The 10,951-nt window shown below is 37.8% G+C and overlaps 2 non-coding genes across 2 annotated transcripts; both read left to right on the forward strand.

The window, feature by feature from the left end:
* The first annotated feature begins 455 nt into the window (after window positions 1-455).
* On the forward strand, window positions 456-562 carry LOC148575760 (small nucleolar RNA R71). The gene has a single exon (XR_015904121.1). It is a non-coding gene; the product is annotated as a small nucleolar RNA R71 (small nucleolar RNA).
* A 6,526-nt stretch (window positions 563-7,088) lies between these two features.
* On the forward strand, window positions 7,089-7,195 carry LOC148575761 (small nucleolar RNA R71). Its single transcript, XR_015904122.1, has one exon. It is a non-coding gene; the product is annotated as a small nucleolar RNA R71 (small nucleolar RNA).
* The last annotated feature ends 3,756 nt before the right edge of the window (window positions 7,196-10,951 follow it).

Below are 10,951 nucleotides of genomic sequence, written 5' to 3' on the forward strand. Positions count from 1 at the left end.
ATGGATCATTGTTGGGATTCCTAGGGCCACTCCCCATGTAATTGACCTGTTCATAAGAAGGTTGAGCATAATCATGATTATCATTTTGAACAAAATTACCTGCTATGTCATAGGAGATTTCTTGGGGTGGATTTTGAGTGTTGATAGCTGATACTTGCATGCCACCCATCTGTTGAGTAAATAGATTTATCTGCTGAGGCATAAGCTTGTTCTGAGCAAGAAGAGCATTAACAGCTTCCACTTCCAACACGCCTCTCTTCTGAGGGGTCTCAAAATTCACAAGATTCCTGTTATATGAGTATAAATATTGGTTGCTTGCAACCAATTCAATCAGCTCAATAGTCTCCTCTGGTGTCTTCTTCTTGTGTAGTGAACCGCCTGCAGAAGTGTCTAGGCTCATCTTGGACATCTCACCCAAGCCTTCATAGAAGATATCTAGTTGGGTCCATTTGGAGAACATGTCTGGAGGGCATTGCCTAGTCAGTAGCTTGTATCTCTCCCAGGCTTCATAAAGGGTTTCACCCTCCTTCTGTCTGAAGGTCTGAACCTCCAACCTAAGCTTAGTCAGCTTCTTCGGTGGGAAAAATTTAGTGAGAAACTCTGTAACAACCTTTTCCCAAGTATTCAGACTCTCCTTTGGTTGTGAATCTAGCCATAGCTTTGCTTTATCCCTCAGAGCAAACGGGAAAAGCATGAGTCTGTACACCTCTGGGTTCACTCCATTTGTCTTCACAGTATCACATATCTGCAGAAAATCAGAGATAAATTGATTTGGGTCTTCGTGAGAAAGACCATGATACTGGCAATTTTGTTGCACCAGGGTGACCAATTGTGGCTTCAACTCAAAGTTGTTTGCAGTTATAGGAGGCACCACAATACTTTTTCCATAAAGATCCGCAGTAGGGGCAGAATAAGAGCCAAGCACTCTCCTCTGTTCATCATCCCCATTCGGATTTACCACATTGGCATTAGCATTATTATTTGCCATAGTGGATTCTGCAGTTTTGCAAAGTCTTGCTTGTTGTAAACGTCGCCTGAAAGTTCTCTCAGGTTCAGGATCAAAGTCTAAGAGATGTTCTTTGTCTCTGTTCCTGCGCATACACAAGCAGAAAACAAGAAAAAATTGGACTCTCTACGTCAGAGTGCAGAGAAGTCCCTATGAGGTAACCTGTGTAAAATAATAAAATAAAACTACTAAATAAATAAATAAATAAATTCGAAAATTTAAAAGAAAAAAAAAACAGAAAAATAAAATTAACTGGGTAACACCAAACTTAAATTCATAAATAATTTTTTTTTGCTATTTTATTTATTTAAATATATATATATTATTTTTTTTTAATTTTTTTTAATAAAAGAAAAAATTACGGAAAAGGGGAGATAACGTAAACGAAAGGGAAAATAAAAAAAATAAACGTAAAGAGAAGAAAAAAGAAAAAATATAATCGTAAAAAAAATGCAAAAAAAAATAAAATTAATAATAATAAAAAAAATTATCTAATCTAAGCAATCAAACAACGAGTAGTTGTTAATCACAATCAATCCCCGGCAACGGCGCAAAAAACTTGGTGCGGTATTTTACAACCACACTTACTAACCGGCAAGTGCACCGGGTCGTACCAAGTAATACCTTACGTGAGTAAGAGTCGATCCCACGAGGATTGATGGACTAAGCAACAATAGTGTTTGATAGACTTAGTTAGACAAACAAAAATTGGTATTGAGATGCAGTATAAAAGAGATTAAACAATATAAAAAATATTAAAGAAGGGCAAGTAATTAAGTTGGGAATAATATATGGAGAAGATAGTTAAGGTTTCAGAGTTATCTATTTTTCCGGATTAACTTTTCTTACTAACTAATTTAATTATGCAGGATTTAATTTATGGCAAACTGTATGTGACTAGACCCTATTTCCTTAGACCTTCCTAGTCTCCCCTAAAATTCATTAACTGCCAATTCCTTGGTCAATTAATTCCAATTAGAGGGTGATAATCAATTTCTAGTTTATATGCCACAAAAACACTAATTATCCAAGAGGTAAAAGGATTATATGTCACGTATCCTATTAAATTCAGATAATTAAAATTTAGGAGAAATAGTTTTCAAGCTGTTGTTCCGGTAAAGAGCTTTTCCAAGTTTTACAAGAACTCAAATAGAAAGAGGGTCATACTTCCGTTCCACCCAAATTCATAAAATAAAGAGCGAAAACAATTCTTAGATTATAAATCCACACATAAATTAAAATAGTAAAAGCAATAAAATTAATCCATAGAAATAGACAGAGCTCCTAACCTTAACAGTGGAGGTTTAGTTGCTCATGGAAAAGAGAAAATAAGGATTCCGGTAAAAATGTACCGAGTTCCCATCTGATGGCATCCCTTTTTATAACTAATCCTAATAAATTTAAAATCTAATATTTAAAATTAAACTTAAAATAATATCTTTTCCTAATTGAAGATTTGAATTTAAATTTGAATTAATTAACAGATCTTCAGTTGATGGGTGGGGACCACTTATTTTGTCCATTCTGCAGCTTCTAATCTGTATTTTCGGGGCTGAAAATTGAGTTAAAACAGCCCAGAAATTGCACCCAGTGTTTTTCTGCATTTTCTGCATGTGGCGCATGTGACGCGTCCGCGTCGTCCACGCGTTCGCGTCATTTGTGCAGATTCCAGTCCACGCGATCGCATCAGGCACGCGATCGCGTCATTGCGATTTCCTCCATTCCGCGCGGTCGGGTGAGTCATGCGTCCGCGTCGGTATTCGCTGGTCATCTCCTTGGCTTCTTCTCTTTCTCTGCAGAAACTCCATCAAATTCTGCCAAATGCTACCTAAAATAAACAGTATTGTACAAAACTCAAAATAGCATCCATAGTGGCTAAAATATAATTAATTCTTAATTAAATTCAACAATTTAGATGCAAATTCACTAGGAAAAGATAGACAATATGCTCACGCATCACAACACCAAACTTAAACTGTTGCTTGTCCTCAAGCAACCAAAACTAATATAAGCTTAGGATGTGAATTTGCATGAGAATGAGAGTTCGATTAAGCTCATGTCTCTTCTTATAGTGGGGTTTACAACTGCAATCCTGAACAGTTTTGGCATCTCATTTTATCCCTTGAAGTTCAGAATGATTGGCATTCATAGAAACTCAGAATTCAGATAGTGTTATTGACTCTCCTAGTCCAGTATGTTGATTCTTGAACACAGCTACTTTATGAGTCTTGGCTGTGACCCTAAGCATTTTGTTTTCCAGCATTACCACCAGATACATAAATGCCACAGACACATAGCTGGGTGAACCTTTTCAGATTGTGACTCAGCTTTGCTAGAGTCCCCAGTTAGAGGTGCCCAGAGTTCTTAAGCACACTCTTTTTGCTTTGGACCATGAATTTAACCGCTCAGTCTCAAGCTTTTCACTTGACACCTTCACGCCACAAGCACATGGTTAGGGACAGCTTGATTTAGCCGCTTAGGCCAGGATTTTATTCCTTTGGGCCCTCCTATCCATTAATGCTCAAAGCCTTGGATCTTTTTTTTTTTTGCCTTTTAGTTTAAAGGGTTATTGGCTTTTTCTACTTGCTTTTTCTTTTTCTTGTTTTTTTTTCGCAAGCTTTGTGTTTTTCACTGCTTTTTCTTGCTTCAAGAATCAATTTTATGATTTTTCAGATTATCAATAACATTTTTCTTTCTTTTTCATCATTCTTTCAAGAGCCAACAATTTTAACATTCATAAACTTCACTATCAAAAATTATGCACTGTTCATGTCATGCTTTAAGAATCACAGAAAATACGACCACATTTAAGTAAATCCGACTATTTTTAAAATTAACTCAATTTCTCATGCAATACATCACTTCTTTTTCTTTTATTTTTAGATTCAAGTTCAGTGAGTGGTACATGAAACATCTTTTTTCAGCATTAAGGCAATTAAATGAAAACTAAACTAGTCTTAGGATTCTAACTAATAAATGATCATGCAACAAACAAAGAAAAATAACAGGAAACTGGAACATAATATAGAAAAGAGGGAAGGAATAAAAATGAAAGGAACTCAACCACCTTAATTATCCTAGCGGTCGTTTTATTCTTCAGGTTGTGTTCCTCCGTGAAGATGATTCGCCTCCCTTTGGTGCCATAAGAATAGACAGAAAACCTATAAGCGAAGCGTCAACACCAAACTTAAAGGTTTGCTTGTCCTCAAGCAAAGAGGAACTGAAATTAGAAAAGACAAATATTAAAATGAAAGAAAAAATAAAAGGATAAGAGAATAAGAGAGAAGTAGGATTGGGAGAGAGAGAGAAAGAAAACTGGGCGGCGCAAGCGACGCGTTCGCGTCAATGACGCGATCGCGTACGTCGCAGAACTTCCTTAATAACGCGTCAGCGTCAGGCACGCGTCCGCGTGGATGGCCATGTATGCAACTGACGTGAACGCATTAGTCACGTGTCCGCGTGACCAAATTTGTGCTTTTAGCACACTTCTTGCCCCAAGCTGGCACAACTCTCTGCCCAAACGCTCTTTTACGTCGAATTTGTAGGTCACGCGATCGCGTCGGTGACACGACCGCGTGAATGACGAAAATCACAAACGACGCGAACACGTGGGATCGTTTGTGCGAAACGCTCCATTCTGGCGCCACTCCCGCGCAACTCTCTGTAAATTTTTATTTTTTCTCGCACCCCTAGATGACGCGTTCACGTCAGCGACGCTGGCGCGTCGGGTGCTTTTTTTTTTTTTGAAATATAGCTTGAGGTGTTCGGTTCCTGGAAGAACATAGCTGCATGATCAGAAAATTAGTAAGAACTCAAAAAAATAAAATAAAATAACTAAGAAAACTACTACTACGAAAAATAGCTAAGGATACGAATTTATCGGGTTGCCTCTCGACAAGCGCTTCTTTATCGTCACTAGCTTGACGGTCAGCTCCTCTAAGGAGGAGGATCATAGGGGCTCAGCTCTTCACCCCTTACTTTGAACTTCTTTCCTGTGTCTCCATAACGTAGCTCAATATGCTCCAGAGAGAGGATTTTGATTATTGTATAAACCCATGCTGGATTGCTGGTCAACACCACCTTCATTCCTGGGGAGAAACCTTCAGTGGGAATCTTTTTGTTTCTCCATCCTCTGGGTATTTTTTTCTTTCTGGGGACCTCCTCCTTGGTGGATGATGCAGTTTCAACACCAAACTTAGGTTTGATGTCAGGCGAAATTTTATCGGTTGTCACCACTGGAGGTTTGAGTTGCAAATTCTGTTGTGCATCATCAGGGGGTTCTTGAAGGTTTGGATCAATAAGCTCAGCCTGCATGCACCTCTCTTCTTCACCTGTTGAATGTACATCTTTGAAGACATGAAAGACCAGTTGCTCATTATGCACTCTAAGGACTAATTCACCCACTTCTACATCAATTAGAGCTCTTCCAGTGGCTAGAAATGGTCTTCCTAGAATTATAGAGGCATTCTCATCCTCCCCTGTGTCAAGAATCACAAAGTCTGCTGGGAGGAAGAACTTACCCACTTTAACCAAGATGTTTTCCACTAATCCGTATGCAGGCTTCATAGATTTGTCTGCCATCTGTAATGCTATCTTTGTGGGTTGTGCCTCTTGGATTTGCAGCTTCTTCATCACAGATAAGGGCATTAGATTTATGCTTGCCCCTAGATCACATAGGGCTTTCTCAAAGGTTGTGCTCCCAATGGTGCATGGAATTTGAAAGCTCCCTGGATCTGGCATCTTCCTTGGCAAGTCATTCTGAATGACAGCACTACATTCCTTAGTCAGGACTACTGTCTCATCTCCCTTTAAACGCTTTTTCTTTGACAACAGCTCCTTCATGAACTTGACATAGATAGGCATTTGCTCCAAAACCTCAGCAAAAGGAATATTGATTTGTAACTTTCTGAAGATTTCCAAGAACTTTGAAAACTGCTTGTCCTTGGTCTCCTTTTGAAGTCTCTGAGGATACGACATCTTAGGCTTGTACTCAGGAGCCTTTGGCAGTGTAGGATAAGTGTCAAGAGAGTCTGGGAATGGGTTGTCTGCACGCTTTGGAGGGGCGTGCTCTACTTCTTCCTTCTTCTCAACTGGAGCTTCCTTTTCAACTAGCTCTTCATTGGCCTTGGTCTCAGAGCCAGCTACTTTACCACTTCTCAATTGAATAGCCTTGCAATCTTCTCCTTGGTTCACCACTGTATCCTCTTGAAATGTACTTGCAGACTTCTCAAGTATTTGCTTGCTCAGTTGGCCCACTAGCACCTCTAAGTTTCTAATGGAGGCCTTGGTTTCCTGCATAAATTATGCTTCCGCACTTGCCACTTCTTCACTTATTACGGTGATAGCCTTGCATTTCTCTCTTGGATTTGGAATTGTGTTACCAGGAAGGCTATTAGTGGTCCTCTGATCAATTTCATTGACCTTTGTGGCTAATTGACCCATTTGAATTTCCAGGTTCTTGATGGATGCTCTGGTTTCTTGTCTAAAACCTATCAATATTGCTTCCAAATCATTGTTATGTTGGAAACCGCCCTGAGAACTATTGTTGACGTTCTGATGTCTCTGAGGTTGGTCCCTCCACCCAAAGTTTGGGTGATTTCTCCATCCCGGGTTGTATGTCTTAGAATATGGATCATTGTTGGGATTCCTAGGGCCACTCCCCATGTAATTGACCTGTTCATAAGAAGGTTGAGCATAATCATGATTATCATTTTGAACAAAATTACCTGCTATGTCATAGGAGATTTCTTGGGGTGGATTTTGAGTGTTGATAGCTGATACTTGCATGCCACCCATCTGTTGAGTAAATAGATTTATCTGCTGAGGCATAAGCTTGTTCTGAGCAAGAAGAGCATTAACAGCTTCCACTTCCAACACGCCTCTCTTCTGAGGGGTCTCAAAATTCACAAGATTCCTGTTATATGAGTATAAATATTGGTTGCTTGCAACCAATTCAATCAGCTCAATAGTCTCCTCTGGTGTCTTCTTCTTGTGTAGTGAACCGCCTGCAGAAGTGTCTAGGCTCATCTTGGACATCTCACCCAAGCCTTCATAGAAGATATCTAGTTGGGTCCATTTGGAGAACATGTCTGGAGGGCATTGCCTAGTCAGTAGCTTGTATCTCTCCCAGGCTTCATAAAGGGTTTCACCCTCCTTCTGTCTGAAGGTCTGAACCTCCAACCTAAGCTTAGTCAGCTTCTTCGGTGGGAAAAATTTAGTGAGAAACTCTGTAACAACCTTTTCCCAAGTATTCAGACTCTCCTTTGGTTGTGAATCTAGCCATAGCTTTGCTTTATCCCTCAGAGCAAACGGGAAAAGCATGAGTCTGTACACCTCTGGGTTCACTCCATTTGTCTTCACAGTATCACATATCTGCAGAAAATCAGAGATAAATTGATTTGGGTCTTCGTGAGAAAGACCATGATACTGGCAATTTTGTTGCACCAGGGTGACCAATTGTGGCTTCAACTCAAAGTTGTTTGCAGTTATAGGAGGCACCACAATACTTTTTCCATAAAGATCCGCAGTAGGGGCAGAATAAGAGCCAAGCACTCTCCTCTGTTCATCATCCCCATTCGGATTTACCACATTGGCATTAGCATTATTATTTGCCATAGTGGATTCTGCAGTTTTGCAAAGTCTTGCTTGTTGTAAACGTCGCCTGAAAGTTCTCTCAGGTTCAGGATCAAAGTCTAAGAGATGTTCTTTGTCTCTGTTCCTGCGCATACACAAGCAGAAAACAAGAAAAAATTGGACTCTCTACGTCAGAGTGCAGAGAAGTCCCTATGAGGTAACCTGTGTAAAATAATAAAATAAAACTACTAAATAAATAAATAAATAAATTCGAAAATTTAAAAGAAAAAAAAAACAGAAAAATAAAATTAACTGGGTAACACCAAACTTAAATTCATAAATAATTTTTTTTTGCTATTTTATTTATTTAAATATATATATATTATTTTTTTTAATTTTTTTTAATAAAAGAAAAAATTACGGAAAAGGGGAGATAACGTAAACGAAAGGGAAAATAAAAAAAATAAACGTAAAGAGAAGAAAAAAGAAAAAATATAATCGTAAAAAAAATGCAAAAAAAAATAAAATTAATAATAATAAAAAAAATTATCTAATCTAAGCAATCAAACAACGAGTAGTTGTTAATCACAATCAATCCCCGGCAACGGCGCAAAAAACTTGGTGCGGTATTTTACAACCACACTTACTAACCGGCAAGTGCACCGGGTCGTACCAAGTAATACCTTACGTGAGTAAGAGTCGATCCCACGAGGATTGATGGACTAAGCAACAATAGTGTTTGATAGACTTAGTTAGACAAACAAAAATTGGTATTGAGATGCAGTATAAAAGAGATTAAACAATATAAAAAATATTAAAGAAGGGCAAGTAATTAAGTTGGGAATAATATATGGAGAAGATAGTTAAGGTTTCAGAGTTATCTATTTTTCCGGATTAACTTTTCTTACTAACTAATTTAATTATGCAGGATTTAATTTATGGCAAACTGTATGTGACTAGACCCTATTTCCTTAGACCTTCCTAGTCTCCCCTAAAATTCATTAACTGCCAATTCCTTGGTCAATTAATTCCAATTAGAGGGTGATAATCAATTTCTAGTTTATATGCCACAAAAACACTAATTATCCAAGAGGTAAAAGGATTATATGTCACGTATCCTATTAAATTCAGATAATTAAAATTTAGGAGAAATAGTTTTCAAGCTGTTGTTCCGGTAAAGAGCTTTTCCAAGTTTTACAAGAACTCAAATAGAAAGAAGGTCATACTTCCGTTCCACCCAAATTCATAAAATAAAGAGCGAAAACAATTCTTAAATTATAAATCCACACATAAATTAAAATAGTAAAAGCAATAAAATTAATCCATAGAAATAGACAGAGCTCCTAACCTTAACAGTGGAGGTTTAGTTGCTCATGGAAAAGAGAAAATAAGGATTCCGGTAAAAATGTACCGAGTTCCCATCTGATGGCATCCCTTTTTATAACTAATCCTAATAAATTTAAAATCTAATATTTAAAATTAAACTTAAAATAATATCTTTTCCTAATTGAAGATTTGAATTTAAATTTGAATTAATTAACAGATCTTCAGTTGATGGGTGGGGACCACTTATTTTGTCCATTCTGCAGCTTCTAATCTGTATTTTCGGGGCTGAAAATTGAGTTAAAACAGCCCAGAAATTGCACCCAGTGTTTTTCTGCATTTTCTGCATGTGGCGCATGTGACGCGTCCGCGTCGTCCACGCGTTCGCGTCATTTGTGCAGATTCCAGTCCACGCGATCGCATCAGGCACGCGATCGCGTCATTGCGATTTCCTCCATTCCGCGCGGTCGGGTGAGTCATGCGTCCGCGTCGGTATTCGCTGGTCATCTCATTGGCTTCTTCTCTTTCTCTGCAGAAACTCCATCAAATTCTGCCAAATGCTACCTAAAATAAACAGTATTGTACAAAACTCAAAATAGCATCCATAGTGGCTAAAATATAATTAATTCTTAATTAAATTCAACAATTTAGATGCAAATTCACTAGGAAAAGATAGACAATATGCTCACGCATCACAACACCAAACTTAAACTGTTGCTTGTCCTCAAGCAACCAAAACTAATATAAGCTTAGGATGTGAATTTGCATGAGAATGAGAGTTCGATTAAGCTCATGTCTCTTCTTATAGTGGGGTTTACAACTGCAATCCTGAACAGTTTTGGCATCTCATTTTATCCCTTGAAGTTCAGAATGATTGGCATTCATAGAAACTCAGAATTCAGATAGTGTTATTGACTCTCCTAGTCCAGTATGTTGATTCTTGAACACAGCTACTTTATGAGTCTTGGCTGTGACCCTAAGCATTTTGTTTTCCAGCATTACCACCAGATACATAAATGCCACAGACACATAGCTGGGTGAACCTTTTCAGATTGTGACTCAGCTTTGCTAGAGTCCCCAGTTAGAGGTGCCCAGAGTTCTTAAGCACACTCTTTTTGCTTTGGACCATGAATTTAACCGCTCAGTCTCAAGCTTTTCACTTGACACCTTCACGCCACAAGCACATGGTTAGGGACAGCTTGATTTAGCCGCTTAGGCCAGGATTTTATTCCTTTGGGCCCTCCTATCCATTAATGCTCAAAGCCTTGGATCTTTTTTTTTTTTTGCCTTTTAGTTTAAAGGGTTATTGGCTTTTTCTACTTGCTTTTTCTTTTTCTTGTTTTTTTTTCGCAAGCTTTGTGTTTTTCACTGCTTTTTCTTGCTTCAAGAATCAATTTTATGATTTTTCAGATTATCAATAACATTTTTCTTTCTTTTTCATCATTCTTTCAAGAGCCAACAATTTTAACATTCATAAACTTCACTATCAAAAATTATGCACTGTTCATGTCATGCTTTAAGAATCACAGAAAATACGACCACATTTAAGTAAATCCGACTATTTTTAAAATTAACTCAATTTCTCATGCAATACATCACTTCTTTTTCTTTTATTTTTAGATTCAAGTTCAGTGAGTGGTACATGAAACATCTTTTTTCAGCATTAAGGCAATTAAATGAAAACTAAACTAGTCTTAGGATTCTAACTAATAAATGATCATGCAACAAACAAAGAAAAATAACAGGAAACTGGAACATAATATAGAAAAGAGGGAAGGAATAAAAATGAAAGGAACTCAACCACCTTAATTATCCTAGCGGTCGTTTTATTCTTCAGGTTGTGTTCCTCCGTGAAGATGATTCGCCTCCCTTTGGTGCCATAAGAATAGACAGAAAACCTATAAGCGAAGCGTCAACACCAAACTTAAAGGTTTGCTTGTCCTCAAGCAAAGAGGAACTGAAATTAGAAAAGACAAATATTAAAATGAAAGAAAAAATAAAAGGATAAGAGAATAAGAGAGAAGTAGGATTGGGAGAGAGAGAGAAAGA

This window comes from Arachis ipaensis, chromosome B1, assembly GCF_059453495.1.
Source record: "Arachis ipaensis isolate K30076 ecotype BB chromosome B1, ASM5945349v1, whole genome shotgun sequence".
Taxonomy (NCBI): Eukaryota; Viridiplantae; Streptophyta; class Magnoliopsida; order Fabales; family Fabaceae; genus Arachis; species Arachis ipaensis.